Genomic DNA, 22,779 nt, shown 5'->3' on the forward strand with positions numbered 1-22,779 from the left:
AACCAGAAGACTCTTATACCAAAATTCCACCTCTCTTCACCGGAGAAACAAGCCATTGTTGTCTAGTTGTTATCTGTATCATTAGAGAAGCAGTACCTACATCCTTTATCACTTTTGTGTGTGTGCATGGTAAAATATACATAACATAAAATTTGCCATTTTAACCATTAAGAGTATATTTCAGGGACTTCCCTGGTGGCGCAGTAGTTAAGAATCCGCCTGCCAATGCAGGGAAACGGGTTCAATCCCTGGTCTGGGAAGATCCCACATGCCGCGGAGCAACTAAGCCCACGCGACCGCGCTCTAGAGCCCATGCTCCGCAACAAGAGAAGCCACTGCTCGCTGCAACTAGAGAAAGACCGTGCGCAGCAACGAAGACCCAACGCAGCCAAAAATAAACAAACGAATAAATAGAGTACACTTCAGTGGCATTAAGCATATTCACATTATTGTACAACCATCACCACCATCCATTTCCAAAACTTTTTCATCTTCCCCAGCTGAAACTCTGAACCCATTAAAAAACTCCCCATTGTTCCCTCTCTCCCCGCAGCCCCTGGTAACCACCATGCTTCTTTCTGCCTCCATGAATTTAACTACTTGAAGTACATCATGTTAGTGGAGTCATACAATATTTGTCCTTTTGTGACTGGTTTATTTCACTTGGCAGAATGTCTTCAAGGCTCATCCATGTTGTAGAATGTGTCAGAATTTCCCTTCTTTTTAAGGCTGAATAATATTCCATTGTATGTACATGTCACATCTTGTTTATCCATTCATCTATCTATGGACATGAGTTTCTTCTATCTTCTTGCTATTGTGAATAATGTTACTATGAACATGGGTATAAAGATATTTGTTCGAGTTCCTGCGTTCACTTCTTTTGGATATTTATCCAGATGTGGAAGTGCTGGATCAGATGGCAATTCTACATTTAATTCTTTTGAGGACCTATATCACTTCTGATATGTTTTAAGACCTTTATGTTATTAAAAAGCTAGAATCCTTAGCCTGGCCATTAAAACCAACCCACCCCATTTCATCTCTATTTCTTAAAAATAAATCCCCAAATCTGGACTGCCTGATCAATTCACTTTCCCACAAAACTTGACATGCTTTGCTCATCTTTCTCCTCTTTTCACATCTAAATCAGATGCTTCCAAAACATGCTATTAGGCATCAGAATTTATAAATGTGGCCAAATATATGTTCTTAAATGAATTAACATTCAATCACCCTAGTACTTAAAAAAAATTAAAAAAACAAGGAACCATGTCCTCCGTCAAAAGTGCAATGAATTTTACATGTAGCTGGTAAAGGAACAGCAAAGCTGGCACATTCACTTACACTGCTCCCCCACTCAAGAAGCTCCTTTACTTGCTTTCTAGCAGTCATGCTCAGCTGGCAGCAAAATTCTCAACCTCTTCTAAGTTCCCTTCACATTATCACATTCTTACTGTGGCCAAAAGCTGGCTTCCTCTGCAGCCCTCTCAAGTGGTGAAACGTTTCCTCTCCACCCCTCCTCAGACTGGCCTGGAGGTGGGGTAGGTGGCCCCTGCTCCTTGCTGACACTTCCAGAACTTTCTCTCTCATTTTCCAAAAGCCCAGATTTCAGCCTCAAGTCACCAGACTACACCCCCCTCCCCACTCTGCTGTCATCTACTGATCCCAGGGTCACTCCTCATTCCTTGACTCTTATAGATCCTGGTGCATTGCCCCTCACTCTACCACTACTCCCACCACGATCCTACCGATTTTACTACATATTCACATAGATGATCTTTCTAAATCCTGGAATTCTTGATTCCTTGGCCTCCTCCCCACCAAGGAACTTGCCCTCTACCCAATCTCAGCTACTCACTACCATGGTCATACCCAAACTCTACAGTTACCAATAACTGAAACCCCCTCAATAATCACAATTTCAAGTACCTCAGTCTCCAACCATGACCTACCTCCTTTCCTTCTAGTTCATTCCCTATAGCATCCCAACTTCATTCTTCAATCCCACAGAGACATTCACTCTATCAATCTTTTCTCTGCCCTTCATCCACCTCGGGTCTACACTATCCTCCTTACCTAGCTTAAATTCTATTTTGTAACTGTTCCTTTACATACATCCTTGACTCCTTCATGCCTCTCTTTGTCGTCCTCCCTTGGCAAAACCACGATCCTTGTTAAATCCAGCTATCTACCTGCACCCTTGTGCCTGACTGTGGCTGAAGAAAACCACACAACTGTGCTGACTAATCCAACTTTAAATCTGGATTACTCACTGTAAGTGAGCTTTAATGCAACTTAGTAATTATACCACATTTTCCTTAAGTCATTATTCTCTCACTCTCCTTAGTGACTATTTCATACTTTCTCCTCTCCCATCAAACCTCCAACTTTCCCCAACCTCAACTGCCACCATTTATCTTATTTGCCCCTTCACTGAGAAAACTGAGCAATCAGAAGAGAGCTCTCACAAGCTTCCTCCACCACTCTACCACTTATTATCTCTGACCCCACAGACTCTGCCTTCATCCCATTACCATGAAGAACCATTCATGCCCCTTGCAAAGGCCCCTCCTCCACTTGTGAACTAGGATCCCATCTCCTCTCAGCAACTCAGTCATTGCTCTACCAATTCTCTTGTTCTATTGATTTTACCTCTCTGCTAGATCTTTCCCATCAGCATGCACACAAACTGTTATTTCTACAAATATTTTTTAAAAGGTCAAGCCCTCCTCCCCACCATGGCTACCACCCCATTTCTCTCATTCTCTTTAAAACTATATTCCTCAAAACAGTATCTATACTCTCTGTCACCAATTCCTGTCCTCCTAGTCTCTGGAACCCATGCCAACCAAGCTTTCAACTCCCCACTTCTCTGAAACGACTCACATACCCAGTGACCTTCTTACTGTTGACATCAACTATTAATCCTCAGTCCTCATCTTACTTGACCTTTAGCACCATTGACACCCTTGATTGCTTCCCCCTCCTTGAACCATTTTTTTTTTTTTTTGGGCTGTGTTGGGTCTTCGTTTCCGTGTGAGGGCTTTCTCTAGTTGCGGCAAGTGTGGGCCACTCTTCATCGCGGTGCGGGGGCCTCTCATTATCGCGGCCTCTCTTGTTGCGGAGCACAAGTTCCAGACGCGCAGGCTCAGCAATTGTGGCTCACGGGCCCAGCCGCTCCGCGGCATGTGGGATCTTCCCAGACCAGGGCTCAAACCCGTGTCCCCTGCATTGGCAGGCAGATTCTCAACCACTGCACCACCAGGGAAGCCCCATTTTCATTTATTTATTTATTTATTTATTTTTGGCTGCGTTGGGTCTTCGTTGCTGCGCGTGGGCTTTCTCTAGTTGTGGCAAGCAAGGGCTACTCTTCGTTGTGGTGCACAGGCTTCTCATTGTGGTGGCTTCTCTTGCCGCGGAGCACGGGCTCTAGGCGCGCAGGTTTCAGTAGTTGTGGCACGCGGGCTCAGTAGTTGTGGCTCGTGGGCTCTAGAGCACAGGCTCAGTAGTTGTGGCGCACGGGCTTAGTTGCTCCGCGGCATGTGGGATCTTCCCGGACCAGGGCTCGAACCCATGTCCCCTGCATTGGCAGGCGGATTGAACCACTTTCTTCATGTGGCTTCCACAGCATCCCACTTCCCTATCTCACTGCTGCTCCTTGGGCTTCTCGTTGACCTCTTCCTATTGAAGAGCCCCAGAGTTTAGTCCTTGGACTTCTTCACTTTTTCTTCTTGATGTCCTCCTTTGCTGGTCTCTTTCAGTTTCATCACTTCAAATACAAACATGCACTGTCAACTTTATATTTCTCCAGCTCAGACCTCTCCCAACTCCAGATTCATTTAACTGTCTACTCAACACCTTCACTCAGATGTCTAACAGACATCTCAAATTTAACATGTCCATAACTGAACTCCTGATCTTTCCCTCACATTCAGATCCAATCTGTCAGCCAATCCTGTCAACTAAACCTTCAAAATATATTCAAATTCTGACCATTTCTCTCTACCTCCTCCACTACCACTCTGGTTTAAGTCACCATCATTTCCCTCTTGGATTACCACAACAGTCTCCTGAAAGGTTTCCCTGCTTCTGCTTCTGATTCCTTATAGACTCTTCTCGAAACAGCAGCCACAGTAATTCTGTTAAACTTAAGCCAGGTTCTCTTATGTCTTCCCTTCACCAGCAATTCTCTGACCTCACTTCCTCATACTCTCCCCTCCTAATTCTGTTCCAGCCAGGCTGGTCTATGTGTTGTCCTCAAACATGCAAGCCATGCTTCCACTTCACGACCTTTGCCCTTGCCATTCACTCTGTCAGATAAACATCAAGGAATGAGGCATGTCCTATAAGTCTTCATTCACAAGTTACTTTCCCAGTGTGGTCTTCCCCAATCACCTTATTTAAAATTATAATTTTTCCCTACCCCCGCCATGCCATAGTCTCTTTTCCTGAGTTATTTTTCTCCTTAGCACATTTTACCACCCAACATACTATATACTTTCTTATTATGTTTTGCCTTACTTCTGTGTATGATTTAAAAGGAAAGGGATTTTTGCCTTTTTTGTTCACTACTCTATCCCCAGAACCTGGAATAGAGCCTAGCAAATAAATACTGAATGAATGAAAGAGGGAATGAAGGAAGGGAACAAAAATTCAACTACTCCTTCTGGCAAATAATTTGGTAATATATCTCCAAAGCATGTGTGTGTATATATATATACATAATGTATTATTTACATCATATATGTTCTATATATTATATATATGTTATTATTACATTGTGCTACTGTTACTATTATTACTACTACTTTTACATTACTATTTTGACACCTCTTATAATCTCCCTCTATGGGCCCTCCAGTATTAGAGAGGTTGTTGGGCTAAAAACTATTTCTTACAGGAGCCTGCAATTAGGATACCAGGTGTGAATCAGGTTCTGCCCATCACATCCACCTGGTGAGACTTGAAATCAGCACTTGAATCAGGCAAGTGGGGAGCCAGGAGGTAACATGAAGAATCTACTTTTCTGATGCAGAACTAGCAGGAATGGCATGATGGCTCTGGAGGCACAACCCTGATGGAGACTTCCTGAGCCCAGAGGGCAAGGGTGGGAATATCCTGGGGCTGACATTTGGGATGACAGCTTCCAGATTCCCCCAGCTTCCTGATGTGGCAGAGGTAGTAGTTCTCTTGGTGTGTTACTTCTGTAGTGTTCCTCTGCAAGTTATTCCTGGAGATTCAGCCTAAAGCCTGTTCTTCCACCCTTTCCAATTATTCTGTAAGACAGAATTCTCTGTATTCAATCCTTTTTCTGATAGAGTAGTTTCTCTTATCTTCAACTGGACTTTGACTGATACACATCTCGTGCATACCTCTGTCCTGTATTTATCACACTGGACTGTAATCTTCCATTTACTACTGACCTTCCCTACCTAACCCTAGCTTTCTTGATGGAACCACTTTTAACTATCTTTGAATCCTCTATACCTAGAACAATATCTGACTCACAGCACACAGTCATTTTTTTAGTAAGCTTTTAGACAATTGCAATAGCCATTATAACATGAGAAAGATTTGGCATGAATATTAAAGTGCTGGACTGGGAATCAGCAGGCCTAGATTCTGCCACTATGTGATCATTAATAAGTCTCTGAACCTGAATTCTCTCAAATACAAACTGAAATTTTTTACTAAATGATGTTTCTTGACTCTCAAATTCTATGATTCTATGATCTAAAATCCTTAGACAACTCATTGCTTTGGTAAGACATCCATGTCTTTAAGTAACCTTTAAAGCAGAGTGGCCCTGAGGAAAGCACTTCTTTCTGGTTTTCCCTGTGGCCAACCACCCTACAGAGTAAATAAGACTCTCACAAGGGACAGAAAACAATTCTAAAGTCCTTTCAATGAAGCAAAATTCTAAATTTAAGCAGCACGGCTACTAAAATATCATTCTACTTATGATTTTTAAATTAAGGATTTAGGAAGTCTGAACACTAAAATACATATTCCCCGTTAAGAAGCAATTAACTCAATAATTATCCTAAACCAGACCTACACACTTGACATAACAATGAGAATTTTGAAGACTCCACTCATCTTCTCTGCCTGGCTACACAACTTTGCTTCCATGGTTTCACTTCATAAAGTGGAGGGGTTTCCTCTCTCTTGCCATTACTATGAAACTTGCATTCTGTAAAGGCCCAGCCTCCATTTCAAGAACCAATAAAACCTTGTAGGAGATAACAGGATTCTTGGTTTGTAGTAATTCTATGATACCTCTCCTCCGCAATTTGCATTTCCACAGTCGTCTTATAAACACCATCACCTGTGTGCTTTCACGTTACGAGGCATTTCTTCCTGGGTTGAATTCATCAAGGTTCCCCTAGCTTCTGGGCTCTACAATCACGCTAAGGGCATGGCTCAGTGGAGCCACGTGAGGAACCAGGGCTTGATAAGCAGGGCATACAGGATGTGTGGGTTGTTGGAGGTCGGGGGTAGAAGGGCAGTTAAGTGGGCAGCAGAGACTGGTACACAAGGGGAAGGGGAGGGAAGAAAAACAATCCAAACCCCACGGTGCCTAAAGCTAACCATTGTCAAAGTTTCAGTAACTTTTTCCAGCTCTTCTCCAAGCCCAAATAAACTAGGATTCTCAGAGAACTAGCCTGTGCTCAGGGTGCACTGAGACAAAGGTATAAGCAGCAAAAGCTGTCATCTTATTGCCTCTCAAAGACTTCCTCACACAGTCCCTCACACAGATACCTTTGAATAAACAAACAACTCATCCCTGAAAATAGGAATGAGGCTTTGTCTGGGTTGGTTCTTCCCAGCTGCAGTCTGTGGGTTACTGAATTCACAGGATGCAGCAAACACAGATTGGAGAATCCTTTCCCAAGACACTGACCACACATTCTCCCTACACATTCTAGTAGGGACAAACCAGCCCTGCACCCCACTGTACCACCACAGCCCTGTTCTACGTCCAGGCAGTATCTCACTCTATGGAAGACAACCCATGTACTGCTGCCACAGTAGCTCAACATACAAAACCAAGTTCAGCTACACTCCTTTCTGGGGTCCCCTGGCACTTACAGGATTAAGTCTGCCTCATAGAATTTTCAGGATTAAGTAAAATAATGGATGTGAAGCACTTTGAACAATGACTGGCATCTAGTAGATGCCTAACACTCTTTTTCCTCCTAAGGCCACTCACAGGTAGAAAGCATATAAAAACTATAAACACCTTCTGAGGTAACCAACTATACAGTTCCTCTGACCGTGACCTTCTGTTTATGTCGCGCTGGAGTTTTTACCAAAGCTTTATTTCCAAGCTGTACTGGAAATCCTGACCTTTCCCAGTCAACCCTGCTGTATTGGTGGCTCCCATTCCTTTCCAAGTGAGATGTCTGATCTTTTACACTTGTCCTGTTATCCTGGTTACACCCAACAGGAGCCCTTACTAATTCATGCTGGGCTCCTAGCCTGTCCTTGCCCGCAGTTGCCCATCACTGGCCCTATCCAAGAAGGTCCAATCTTGAGAACCAGCAATGTGAGGTTGTCAAACTTTCCTGACAACATTTCCCTTCCTAAGTGAAAAAAAGGGGTCCAGTGCACTAGTGGGTCATTCACTGCAAGATTATTTTTATGCACTCACTACTAGTGGTGTGTTAGGCATTAAGAGGGCATCAAGAGACATGATCTTGTAGTCTCTCCTTGATAAAACACAACAAATACTCTCCTAAAATGGCAACAGAAATTAAAGTTTGGAAAGGAAGGGTGAGTAGGTGAATTATAAGAAAGTAGTAGCCTCTACTAGAGAACTGTATCCGCTCTCCTTTCACATCAACATAATCTGGAGTTACCTAGTAACCAACATTTCAATTTGAACTTGAATTCTTTCACCCTTCTTGCCTTAAGCCTTGACCAGACCCTGTTAAACAATCAACTGGGCCCCTCCTTCCCCTCACAGCTTCCAAAATTGAAAGCATTTCCCAAAGAGATGGGACACCAAACCCCATACCTTACCACCCTGAAAGATGTCAGAAAAGGGTGGCAAAGAGATGCTGAAGTTTTACAATCTCTTACCTGCTGTCTTTTCCCCCCGCCCCCTCAGCAGATTAGCAAAGGTTCAAAGTATGGGAAACATCTGGAAATTGAAAATCTGGGGAAATAATCACTCTCATATACTTGGTAATTAAGAGTGTGGTTGGATGGAAAGTAATTTAGTATAATTTTCACCAGCACAAATAGAATCAATTTTAAATGTCTATGCCTTTTATTTTATTTATTTATTTAATTTATTTATTTTTGGCTGTGTTGGGTCTTCGTTGCTGCACGTGGGCTTTCTCTAGTTGCGGCGAGTGGGGGCTACTCTTCGTTGTGGTGCGCGGGCTTCTCATTGCGGTGGCTTCTCTTGTTGCCGAGCACAGGCTCTAGGCGCGCGGGCTTCAGTAGCTGTGGCTCGTGGGCTCTAGAGCACAGGCTCAGTAGTTGTGGTGCACGGGCTTACTTGCTCCGCAGCATGTGGGATCTTCCCAGACCAGGGCTCGAACCCGTGTCCCCTGCATTGGCAGGAGGATTCTTAACCACTGTGCCACCAGGGAAGCCCTGTCTATGCCTTTTAAACCACCAATTTTACTTCTAGAAAAGCATCCATGGAATTCAGGGAGATCACTGGCATATAGCCAAGAGAAATAAGTGTACATGTTTACCAAAAGACATATACAAGAATATTCATGGTAGCTTTATCGCTAATGGTAAAACAAAAGTGTCAATCAACAGAAGGATGGATAAATTGTGGTATATTCCTACAGTGGAATACTATATAGCAATCAGAAAGAATGCACTACATGCAACAACATGGATGAATTTTGATCAAAAGACAGGAGATGATCCCATTTATATGAAATTCAAAACCAAGACTAATATAGACTGATAACAATCAAAACAGTAGTTGCCTCTGGGGGCAGCAGGAGAAGGGAGGATACTGACTAGGAGGACACACAAGGGAACCTTCTAGGGTGTCACAACTGGTGTTTTCCCCAGCTTTACTGAGGTATAATTGACAAATAAAAATTGTATATATTTAAGGTACAACTTGATGTTTTGATATATGTAAACACTGTGAAATAATCAATCAAGCTAAATAATCTATCCATTAACTAACAAAGTTACCTTTTTTGTATGTGGTAAGAACACTTAAGATCTACCCTCTCAGCAAATTTCAACTAGGTATACAAGTCAGTACTGTTAACTATAGTCACACTGCTGTACCATAACTGAACGTGATCTTGGTAAGGGTTACACAAGTATATACATACATCAAGCTGTACACTTAACTTTGTGGATTTACCTCTTTGTAAACTACAATACCTTTTTTAAAATAATGAAGTGATCAGAACACGTATAAGTGACGTGAAAAGGTGTCCTTTTCAATAATTTTTAATTGAACCTCTGAAATACTCTTATATTGACTGCCATAGAGATTTAACAAATATTAACTTTTTTATAACTTGACTGGTATATTTCATATATCATATAATTCACCCATTTTAAGTATATAATTCAACGATTATTAGTAAATTTACCAAGTTGTACAACTATCATCATTAAGTCAGTTTTAGAACATTTTCATCAACCTAATGAAGTCTCTCATGCCCCTTTATTGTTAATCTATTTCCCTACTCCTGTTCCAAACAACCATTAATCTATCTGCCCCTCTAGATTTGCTTTTTCTAGACATTCATCTAAATGGGATCATACAATGTGTGGTCTCTGCAACTTGCTTCCTTCCCTTAGCATAATGTTTTTCAAGTTCGTCCACGTCATGGCATATATCAGTAGTTTGTTCCTTTTTATAGTTGAATAGTTTCCCATTATATGAATATACCACATTTTGTCTATTAACTCACCAGTTGATGGACACAAATATTAACTTTTGCAACATTCCTATTTACAAATATAGCTAAAGCACCACCGCCCACCCTCATCCCATTCTCCTCCTCCTCCCCTTCCCAGAAGTCACCATTGTCTTGAGGTTGGTATGCAGCCTTCCACTTCACTCTTTTATACTTTTAATACATACGAATGTACCCATGACAAAATATAGAGTTGTTTTGTGCTTTTAACATTTCCATATCTGGTTTACTATATGTAATATTTTTCAACTTGCTTTTTTTACTCACAATTATATTTTTGAGGTTTGCTCATTTTGTCTCAAGTAGATTGGATTCATTCATTTTAATTGCTATAATATTCTCCAACTATGAATAAGTCGTAATTTATCCATTCCCCCTACTGATGGCCATTTAAGTTTTCAATATTTTTCTACTACAAAAAAAAAAAGCTATAAACATTTGATTATGTCTCTTTGTGCACATGTGAGAATATCTCTACATTATCTATATATAAATGACACTGCTGGTTCCTAGTATATGAAAACCCTCCACTTACTTTTACTAGGTATTGCCAAAGCACTTAAGAATTTTTGTTCCCCAACATGCTCACTGATACTTGGTATTATTCAACTTTTAAAATTTTCTGCCAGTCTCACATATAAAATAGTATCTCATGGTTTTGATTTGTATTTTTCCTTGATTTTTAGTGATGTAATCTTTTCATATGATTATTAACCATTTGAATTTCTTCTTTTGTGACTTGCTATTTAATATTTTTGCCTATTTTTCTACTTATTTCTTTCAAGTTTCTTATATATTCTGGATCCCAAGCCTTGCAAAATTTTTCCTTCAGTCTGATCATTTTCTTTTTGTTTTGTTTATAGTTACTTTTGCCATACCAAAATTTTAAATTTTAGTGTAGTCAAGTCTTTTACATCATGATTTGTGCTCTTCTGTATCTTATTTAAGAAATCCTTTCCTATCCATACCTTTAAAAATATCCTCACATTTTCTTTCAAAAGTTATGAACTTTTGCTTTTAAAATAGTTCTTTAATCCAGCTGCAACTTATTTTTATGAATGGTATGAGCAGGCAGGAAACTTGTTTCAAATGGACAGCCAGTTGTCTCTCATATAGAACTGCCTGGTGACAGCCATTTTGCTCCTTAACTCCTAAGGGCAGCTGGCAAAGCCCTCCTCATCCAAAAAATGCTTAGAGAGTTTGATATGTCTTAATTCCTTTAAATATGACAAGTCATAGCTAGTGATATTTGGTAGGACAGAATATACCAGAATACATTGGGTCAATTTTTCTTAGACCCAAAGAAAGACCTGTTTCACCTTTATCCAATAAAAGCACAATGAATCCAAACAGATAACTGGACCACTTAGCAAGTGAAAATACTAAGCAACAGCAAAGTGGTCAGATACTTCTACCAGCTTTCTTTCATGAATCATGAAATACCAAGTTTTAAGAGCATTTCATGGGGACACAAATTCAAACTTTTACCTAGCCCTCAAACTTCACAATCTCACAGCTTCCCTCTCCTTTCCAAAGCTTAGGTTTAGAAAAAGGCCACAAGGTAAATGCTTATTTCAAAAATTACAATATTAAGAGAAAAGAAATGGCTCATTTAACACTGCTGCAATCATCTCTAAACTTCATCCATAGAGATACTTACATAAACAAAAATTATTTCACCCATATAAATCCTCATGTAACTACTTTGGAGATTTTTAAATAATGTTACATTTACCACAATAATTTACATAATGTAGCTAGTATCAAGCAGCTAAATTTGAATTCTTTGTTCTCTTGAAAAAGGGAAAGAACACCATCTTAGTTAATGATATGTTTCTGAATATGACACTATACGGCATTCTTCAGGACGTATGTAATACGAACATTGATAATTTACTAAATAAATTCACTGTGATCAATTCTTTTATAAAAATTCACAGGAACTGTCAATGAAAGCAAATGTTAATTCAATATTTTTACCCCTTCCTTCTCCTGCCATCTATTAAAACCTAACTTATTGAGAATATAATGTTTAATGGCATTTCTTTGCAAATGCTAAACTGCAACTGCTGTATAATTACCTTTTAGGCTGCAAATTTTCATTCTACATACTTTATAGTATATTTTATATCCACTTAAAAATGTAAACACAATGGTCAAGAAAACAAAAAAGGTACTCTTTGGTTTAAAAAATTCATTAAGCATAATAGATTCAATTAGACACAGTATGAGGTTCTTCTCAAAGCCATACAATACTAATACAAGTATTGTATTGTTCAAATATTCTCATTGTTATGCAGGTTGTCACATTTCACTTTTAATAGGAACTGACTCAAAGAGACCTTGAAACAAAAGTATCCTAACCAAGTAGCAGTTCCCAAAGTGTCATGCTAAAAAAACATTACTCTCCAATTCACACAATTCAAACAATCAAATCAGAGAACAACCACTTCTTTATTAATAGAACAATGCACACTAGTTTCCTGTGTCCAAGTGATGCTACCTAAAAAAAATTTAAAGAAAAACTAAAGAGGCAGTAATTGGAATAATATTAATACTAATAAAATATTTTTTAAACTGATCAGTTAGATCTCATTCACTGAATGATATTTTTGTGAGTCTAGCAATGATTCCAACTTTAGCTGAAAACAAATGAATTCCAATTTCTTAAAGGAATTCCTAATGCTAACAATCTTTTTCATTAAAAATATAAAACTGAAAATGATTCAATCTATAAAGGCCAAACCCCACTAAAAAAGAAGTGTTGTGGTTGGGTAGGAAATTAAATGTTATTAAAACTAAGATGATGGAAATGAAACAGTACTTTCACAACAAAGATATCACAAACAGCTTTATTCTTTAAAATTATTCGTTCAAGATATAATTAGCTCTCCTGAAGGGTCAGATGCCAACGCAACCAATTTTATACAATCTAAGCACTGTCAACATATGCACCTTCTGTTTTTAAATCAGCAGGAACCACTGACCAGCATAAGCAGTATTCCTAACTAGATATTCAGCAAATGTATAAAGTCTGGACACCTCCCTCAAATATACATTTGACCATATAATTACTTTAATAAATTCACATGACTACAGACAATTGCAACACACTGAACAAGTCTAATCAAAAAAAGGATCAGAAAGTCACTTACTGCAAATAGCCATTGTACTGTAGATCAGGGATAACCTCTAATAACTCCCACCACCACAAAAGGGGGAAACGGTTTTAATTTATTAAAAGCATGTTTTCTAAGAGAATTCCTAAAGATACACAATGTTATGACCTATCTAACTTCCAAACTGACTTTATTCTCCTTTATTACCTAATATCTAACATATGGTGAGGCTAAAACATACCTATAATTTAGTCTTTCAGGACAATCTAGCACTCTGCACACACACAAAAAAACCTGGTGTAATAATTCAAAAGGAAAACTTACAGCAGTATATCCAGAGGATAAAGAGAATGGAAACAATTATTGAGGACCTATTTGGCAACAGGCCCCAAACTGACTTAACATTTTCTTTTTTAATCTTCACAACAATCCTATGAGATAGGCACTATCATTCTTAATTTACAGATGAAGAAACCAAATCTTAGAGGTTAACTGATTTCCCCAAGGTTATGCAGCTATTAAGTGACAGAGTCAAGATTTAATCTCAAATTTGTATGACTTCAAAGTCCAAACTTTCATCTGCACCAAGCTCTCCCCATTAAAAAAAAAAACAAAAAGGAAGAAGAAGGTGAAATAGGCTTTATGGGCTAGGCTGAGAAGTTAAATGCTATGGATGAAGTTCTTTCTAAGGAGATTTATAATTTCAAATAAGTATTTTACAAACTTATTCAACATGACCCTTTGTTAACTGGGAACGTTAATTTGGGAATCAAAAGTCTATAACAAATATCAGAAGACAATTTGGAGGAATATAAATAACTACCTATCTCTCTAAAACTACCCTTGGGGGCCACGGAGTGATTCATTTCAATAGTTCCTTGAATAGAGAAAAACATCATGTTACTTTGAATTCACAAAGGACTGGACAGTTTTCAAAGAGCTTTCACAAGCTTTAGAATTCATAAAATCCTCAAAACAATCCAGTGAAAAAGTTAAAGGAATATAGTGGATACAGTCAGAATATGATTAGGCATTACATAATAAAGGCCTTAAGAATGTGCCAACTCTTTGACCAGGTAATTCAACTTCTAGAAACATATTAAAAGGAAATGTTAATAAATGTACATAATGATGGTCATTATCATATTGTTTATAACAGCAAAACTAGACAACCGGTGGTCCAGTGGTAAAGAATCCGCCTTACAGTGCAGGGGACATGGGTTCAATCCCTGGTCAGGGAACTAAGATCCCACATGCTGCGGGCAACTAAGCCCATGCGCCACAACTACTGAGCTCACACGCCTCAACTAGAGAGCCTGCATGCAGCAAACTACAGAGCCCATGCACCCTGGTGCCTGCACACCACAACTAGAGAGAAGCCCACGCACTGCAGCAAAGAGCCTGCGACAGCGAAAGAACCCGCATGCCTCAACGAAGATCCCGCATACTGCAACTAAGAGATCCGACGCAGCCAAAAATAAATTAAAAAAAAAAAAGAGATGAGATCGGGTGCGTTCAGGGTGCTATGGCCGTAGACAAAATTTTATTTATTTATTTATTTGGCTGCGCTGGGTCTTAGTTGTGGCACGCGGGATCTAGTTCCCTGACCAGGGATCGAACCCAGGCCCCCTGCATTGAGAGTGTGGAGTCTTAACCACTGGATCACCAGGGAAGTCCCCAAAAAAGAAAAAGAAACTTATTAAAAATACAAGTTCTCAGGCCTACACCAGACCTACTTAATCAAACTCTGGGCATGGGTTCCAGCAAGCTGTGCTTTCACAGTCTCTCCAGGTGATTATCATGCACACTAAAGTTTGAGAATTGTGGCAGAATAGTATTTAACAACTATCTACTGAGACCATTTCTCCATTCTAAATTTTAAAGAGCAGCATTACTATACGATCGATCCTTTGCCTCCTTTGCTTAAAATTACACACCATTCAACGACATGCACACATACGTACAGGTACAGAGGTAGCCTTCACTATCCAAACTCTAACCATCTTAACAGTCAAATAAATGTCTGGATGAGTCTCTCAAAAATCCAAGTTCTTACTATTTGTCATCCAAAATTCGGGAACCAAATATTATAGATTCAGATAATGCAGCAGCCTTGCCATCCAAACTCAAGAAAAAAGAGATTCAGAGAACAAGAAATATTTGATATAAATTGGGGGTGGGGGGTGTACGTGTATGTTAACATATCCCAGAATCTTACCAATGATTATACGTAGGAATTGAGATTAGAAGCTATTTTAGTTTTTTCCTTTTGCTTTTCTGAGTTTCATAAATAATCTTCAATGTAGGTATTCTAAATTAAAACTTAAAAGATTATCTTAAGAAATAAATTCATATCAACATGCAAACTAAATAATACATTATTTAGAGATACCTACATACATGGTAAAATAATCATGAAAAGCAAGAAAATGTGGAAAACAAATGGGGGGGGTTATCTGAGGGTGGGAGTGAGGGACAATAGGAGGGCAGATTCAGGGAAGGAGCGAACAGAGGGCTTCAAGGCCTTAGCAATGTTCTGTTTAAGCTAATGTGGTAGTTTGTCTCCAAAGATGTCACCAACAATTACTACCATCCCTTTGGCACATGCCACTCTTCCACCAAGTCACGGAGTCAGTCTGCCCTCTCCTTCAACTGGGCTGACTTCATGACTTGCTTTGAACAACAGAATGCAGTGGAAATTATGCAGCCATTTTGGGGCCTAGGCCTTTAGAAGCTTGGCAGTTTCTGCTTTCATCCTTTTGGGATCTGGCTTCCATGTTATCTCAGGCTGGACTTCTGAATGAAGAGAGGGCACATGGACAGAGAAAGGCCCAGCCAGGACCCAGCTGCTCCAGCCACCCAGGTGAAGCATGAGACACATGAGTGAAGCCATCTTGGACATTTGAGCTCCCGGCTGAATGAGCAACTCCAGCTGATACCCTGTGGAGCAGCAGAACTGCCTAGGGGAGCCCAGCCAATTCACAGAAACACGAGAAATAATAAATCAGTGTTGTGTTAAGTAGCTAAATTTTGGGGTGATTTTTCTAGGTAGCAATAGATAACCGAAAATAAAAAATGTTTACTGCTGTTTTCTATATCTTACAAGTAATAACTAATCTTCTGTAGGATTAAAGTTTTAATTCATAAGTTGTTTATATTCAGAGTGAATAATGTAATAGCATTTTATGTTCAAAATATACAAAACTGATTTTCTTGTGGGATTTCAAAAAGTAGCCGGAAGAACAGCATTATCCCTGATTATCCATGTCAGTTTCCTTGTCATAAATAAGATTAGTCTGTACTTTTCTTTTGTCTTATCTTTTTGTCCTAATATTTTTGTGTTTGGATTACAACAATGTAGTAAGATGAAGAAGCATGCCATTGAAAAACATTTATAACAGTTTAAATAGCACAGGCATCTGTGCAAAGATGTGAACAGTGACTAGCCAAACCATCTGGAACTGGCAACTTTTTAGGAGTAGTGTTTTGACAACTTTATCAAATCCCTCCATGAATGTTGTTCCAGGTAATTTTTCTACCTCTTCTTCTTCTTCTACTTTGGTAATATGTATTTTCCTCTAAAGTACTCATTTCATCTCAAATTCATAAAACAACCCACAGCATTCTCATGTATAAACAGAAAATAGACTGAATATATATATAATAAAATAACAGGAATTATCTCTCTGAGTGTTGGAAAATTTTTATATTGCAATTTAAATTTATCTCCCAGATTTGCCAAAATAAATGTCACAGTTTTAAAATGAAAAAGAATGTAAAGAATAAACAAGAAACCATTGTATAGCTCCTGTCCTAAGAGTAGGACAGCATCTAGCTCCCCAGTCTGCAACGGCTGACAGAAATTCGTAATAAGAAAATGTGAAAACTGAACTCTGTAACTTGACCACAGTCTTTCCTTATGCTGGATTACAGGAAAAAATTTGTATTATTTGAGCATTTGCCCCTAATACCTACAAAACAGATTAACTGTAAGGAAGGGGGCAATCTGTGCTTGCATGAGATTTTACAAGATACCCAGAATATTCTGTTCCATCAAGTCTGTAAAAGTTCCAAACAGACTTCTTAATAGGACTGCTTTCTCATGCCTTTTAAAATTCATTGTTGTCTCTAGCTTTGCGGGGTACGGAATCCAGTTCCTCAGCCCAACAATCTGCAGAGGACAAGCACACAAAATACCATCCCAGTGGACACAATAATGCAGCAGCAACCACAAGCTTCAGCCCTCCCCTAGCTTCCATTATCATAATTTATGCATCCTTGGAGACTGGAATATAAAACAATGATTAATGCTGAGAAAGTCAATAGCATCAAAGGTTGGAACTGACCATTGGCCTTAAGGAAGAAAATCATAATTCAGTTATACAAATGTTTATCAAACCTATATTTTAAAAGTCCATTGAAAAATGAAATCACTTACCAAGCTACCACAATCATAACTATTATCATCTTAATCCTTAAATGCTGTGGTTTCCTTTTATCAGGGTCTGCCTTTCTATAACCCTACATATAATCTGGATTTTTGTACATCTGTATAGCACTAGATTTTACCAAACTATTTAATAACAGCCTATAAAGTCACTAGGGCAATAAAATTTAATAAGAGCAGTAATTTGAGCTATTAGAGAATGTCATTATGACAGACATAATATGTTAACATCATCATTATATAGTTTGTATAAGACAGATGCCACCATAATAAATATTAACAATATTGGAGATATGTTTTCAATACAGTGGAAAAGGCCATGGTACACCATATAGAGAAGTAAAAATTACTTCAAAAAATACACAGGTTAGAAATAGATAGATACAGGCTCCATATAAAGGGGGGAAATTAGTAATCCCAGAAGTTTTGGTGATGATGGCATTGATGCCTAAGGAGGATTCTAGGGCCTTGAACAGTGTAACAAGTCAGCAAGGCATAGGGAATAACATTTCTTTAAGAACTGGATATATCCTCATTTAGCTGCCCTAACTTAAACACAGTGTTGCCTATAGGCTACACTACACTGTGCTACAGCTACAACAGTAGCTTTCAAACTTTTTCCTTTTACCCGTTATCCATATTAAGAAATATGTTTTATCTCCAACTGGTACATACATAACATCCACAGACCACAAGTTCCAGGAAACACTACTTTTCCTTACTCTATGTTATTTTCTCTGATAATTGCTATTCTACTCCTTTTCATGTTTTAAAATTCACTTCCTGACCCACTAAGTTGATTTCATTACCCACTAGTGGGCCATAACCTATAGTTTGAAACCACTGGAAGGCCTTTCTTAACGCTTAGGGGAAAAAAAGAAAGAAACTAATACCAGAAACCCATTATGTACCACGTAATATGCAATAAGACATCATTTATGTCCTAATTTAATTTTCACACCAACCCTATTAGGCAGGTAATGTTCATTGATTTCAACAAATATTCATCCTTTCAACAAATATTTACTGAGTACTTACTGTGTGTCAGGTACTATGCTAAGCTCTGGAAATGACTGAGCAGTGAACAAAACATACAGTCTATGCCCTCAAAAAACTAGAGTCCATGGAAGGAAGATACTAAATGGGAGGTAAATGTTACAAAGAAAAACCACAGCATGCTATGAGACCATGTAACAGACAGACCCAATTTACCGAGAGATTACAAAAGGCTTCCCGAAAGAATTATCACTTGAGTACAGACTTCGAGGATGCAAAGGAATTAGACAAAAGTAGGGAAAAGGAAAGTGGTAGCGGCAGAGGAAATAGCACTGACTAGAGGAAGACCTGAGTCAGGAAGGAATTTGGGTCAAAAGAAGAAATAAAGAAGGCCAATGTAATGATCACTGAGGGCAAGGGAAATGAAGCCAGGGAAGGAGTCTGGTGCCAAGCCATGTGGGATCTCACGGGACACATTAAGGACTTTGGACTTTATTCAGGTGTAAAAGGAAGGCACGGACAAGTTCTGAACAAGGAGTGGGAGGTAGGGAAGGGGATCAGATATGGAGAATGAACTAGAATTAGGCAAAGTTGAACCTAAGTTTAGTTAGGTGGCCATAACAGTAGTCTGATCATACTGCTTCTCACTTTGACACAGGTCACGGCAATGGAGGTGAAGAGAAGTTAGCAGACTTGAGATAAGAGGTAGAATTGGAGAGATAAAAGTGAGTGAGTGAGTGAGTGAGTAAGACAGAGAGACCAAGACAGAGAGACAGGGAGAGAATGACTCCCAGGTTTCTGGTACAAACAACTCTACGATAGGCAAGCTATAGAATGAACAAAATTTGGGGGAAGATCCTAAGTTCAGTTTGAGATGCCTATAAGGAGAAATTCAAGAGGAGCCATTCAACAGACAGTGTGATATCACACACTTAAAATGTCAGAGACAGACTGGAATCCTGCCAGGGCTATTTAACATCAAAATCAAAATTCTTTCACTACATCCAAATAAAGATGAGAATTATGATTATGACAATGATGAATATGATACAGCATCAGCTAACAGTTACTGAACTTCTACTACGTTCTAGGTACTCACAACCACTCTATTGAAGCTGCTGAGGCCTAGAAAGGTGAAGTACTTCGCAGAAGTTGACAAAGGAGCAACACCAAGATTTAAACTCAGATCTAGAAAGACTCTAAAACTTATGCTCTTGAACTCCAAACCACAGTGCCTCTCAAATCCAGAATGGGGATACCAATACCTTTAACTCCCAATCTCTTGCCAACAAGAGAATGAAAGTTCTTTGAAGGCAGAGCAGTGCTGATTTATCTTTGTAAACTCTACCACAATGCCTCATTAGTGGTTTGCTGAATGCAATGTGAAGAAGTATGTACTCAACTTGCTGTTAAAACTATTTTTTTTTAGATTTGGAAAATCACCAAGAGATTACATATTATTAACTTTTTTTCTAATGTGTATAATTTAAATTAAAAACACTTAGGTAACTTCAAAACTGAGAGGGTCACAAAGTAAGTGAAAGATGTCAAAATGGCAAAAATACTCTTCCAGACAAGTTAGATATTCTATGCAATTTTTTCCTGACACCAGCACACCTTACAATCTATATCTAAGGTACTACTATAAGCTGTTATTTTGTTTTAAAAGTGAAGGTTTTAGCCACCTACTCTAGTATAAGATTAAATACTTAGAAAATAAAACAAAACTCTCCTTACCAAAATTTTACCATTTGGAGAAAAAGGTTAACTTCACTGTGTAGCCCCAAACAATGGAGTGAAATTTCAGTTCAAGAACATTGGTATTACTTACACATCTTAGATAAATCTTATTTACAACTAGAATGAATAAAATTAGTTCAAAGTTAATTTCAAGGTATGTACAATAAGAAGGCCTTCTAAGAAAGAAACCTTGGCTCCATTTACCCAGTAAATATTGAGCATTTTTTTAATGTGCAGGAAGCATTTTTACCACATTCCATAGACTTTAATAAGCCACTGAGAGTAAGATGCACCACCAGTCTATTACTATCCCCAAAAAAAAAGTAGGGGGAATTAAATTACAGTATAATGGTTTCTTACCATGTAAAATTAACTTATTTCTTCAGAACAGATTTTTTTCATCTAACACTATTGTACATACATAATAAGTAAAATATAACCACAATAAATCAATAAATTAGTGACAGTATTTCTAAAAGTTCTTCACATTCAGAGAGCAACTCTTCTGAATCACTTTTCAACTCAAAGTCCTTAATCCAGACTTTTTCTAACAGTATCATCCCCTGTGCTACCAGGAGCACTCGGTGATGCAGCTTTTCAAAAAAAAAAAAAAATTTTTTTTAATGTTCCACTACTGCCTCCAAGATTTTTTTCCAAGCTGCTGACACCCATTCCACAATGGATGCTGATCTCACTAGAGGATGTCAATAGACAGTTTTCAGATGAAAATCTAGATTCATATTCCTTTCTCAAATGGTTCTGAAATGTCAGTAGTTGCAGGTGTCCAACCATATCACCAGGACTAAGAGCTAAGTTCTTCCATGCTTCAGCAATGACATCATGACAGCTGCCTGGCTTGCAGTGATTATAAGACCCCATCTATTGTAAGATGCATCGTGATTTCAGACATTAAACTATGGGAGAAAATGTGTTCCAGAAGTGATGAAATAAGGTAAATTGGCTCTAATTCTACAAGATGGCACACTTATCACACAAAAGTCTCACCTGGAAAGGAAGATGTGGCTGATTGTAATTTTGTACCCAATTTTTCACTGCTCCTTCCTGGAGAGATTATACATCCCTGCCTGTTGGCACATGACTTGCAGTGCCCTTCTCTGTGGAAGTAGTGGCCAAAGAAATGCGAATGCAAGTGACCTGTGCCAATTCGAAGCCAAAGCTGTACAGGCCATTACAACTGCATTGTTTCTCTTTTCCTTTCACCATGAGAAAGGCATGTCTCAGTTGAACGTTGCTCCTTCAGTCTGGGTCCCTGACTGAGATACAAAGCTGACCCTGGAGCAGAGCTACAACCAAAACATACTGTGGGAAAGTAATAAACTTGTTTTTCTCAGCTACTGAGATTTCTGGGGTCCTTTCTGTTAATTTGTTAAGGCAGCAGAACCTAGGGAAAGTTTATTAGAACAGAAGATTCCTGATATGAACTATGGACTCTAAAAGCTTATTTCCAAGTGTCTGGGCCAGAAAGCCTCCTCTAGGCCACCATGTCCTCCCCTGTGATCCTCCAGTCACCGCTGCGGTGCACACTTCCCCTTCATCACCTTACTTCCAGACTACTTGAATCAAACCACTCCTCACACCACATTCCTTGATTCTCTTGGCTAAGCTTCTCATTACTAGCTCTCCTCTCTTCATTTTCATCTTGCTCCTCAGGCTTGATTCAAGATACCATCTTCCCTTGGATCCCCATCTAATCTATTTCTGTTCTCTGCCATGGCCTGCCATCCCATCTGTCATGTCCCAGAACCCACCAACTTTGGCACATATTCTGTGGACAACCATCTCACTCATTCATCAGACGTGAGGCTCAAACACCAACTAGATTCTCTTAGTTGGAGGTCTATCAAGAAGTACTTTAAAAATTCCTCTTTCAAACTGAATATGATCCAAAGCAAAATGAAAATTAAAAAAAAGTGTAAAGTATGACTCTAGAAATAATAATTTAAACCTAACTTAAAGCTGGAAAATAACTTATAAAATTCTAACAAACCCATAATTAATCATACATTATGGATTGAAAATTATCCATACATAGATATTTAACAAGAAATCAAAGCTTGTAGTGTATGGCAAATACTTGGAAAGTATTTTTCCATTGAAAAATAGTGAAATACAACTCAACTAACTGTGTGGGTGGATTCACATCCAATTATTCATGCATACAAAATTAATTATAGGTTTCTATAGTCTATATTAGATATATACACCCACATAATACTGATTCTATTTGGACTTGTTTCTCTATCACTTAGATTTCCTGTGTACCTGCCATTTAATACCAAGGTACTTGTTATCCTTAAGTCCAAATTCTGAAAGAGAAGGTGGACTAGAACAGGATTATTTACTGCCTCAAGGGAAAGATTTTGTTGTGATCTTGGACAACTTCATTAGCCTATTCAAACATCTATTTCCTCATAAGGAAAATGGGGATAGTACCATCTTCCTCAAGGAATGAATGCTATGATTATGAAACATTATAACAAACTTAAACCAGTGCCTGAATAAAGGGCTCCTTTTAAAAAAGCTAGCTGAATTTCCA

The 22,779-nt window shown here is 38.7% G+C and overlaps 1 protein-coding gene across 9 annotated transcripts in view; it reads right to left on the reverse strand.

Annotated features, from left to right (window-relative positions):
* DENND1A (DENN domain containing 1A) overlaps nucleotides 1–22,779 on the reverse strand; it is a 535,076-nt gene that overhangs the window by 401,415 nt on the left and 110,882 nt on the right. The window lies entirely within an intron of this gene.

Source organism: Balaenoptera musculus, chromosome 6, assembly GCF_009873245.2.
Source record: "Balaenoptera musculus isolate JJ_BM4_2016_0621 chromosome 6, mBalMus1.pri.v3, whole genome shotgun sequence".
Taxonomy (NCBI): domain Eukaryota; kingdom Metazoa; phylum Chordata; class Mammalia; order Artiodactyla; family Balaenopteridae; genus Balaenoptera; species Balaenoptera musculus.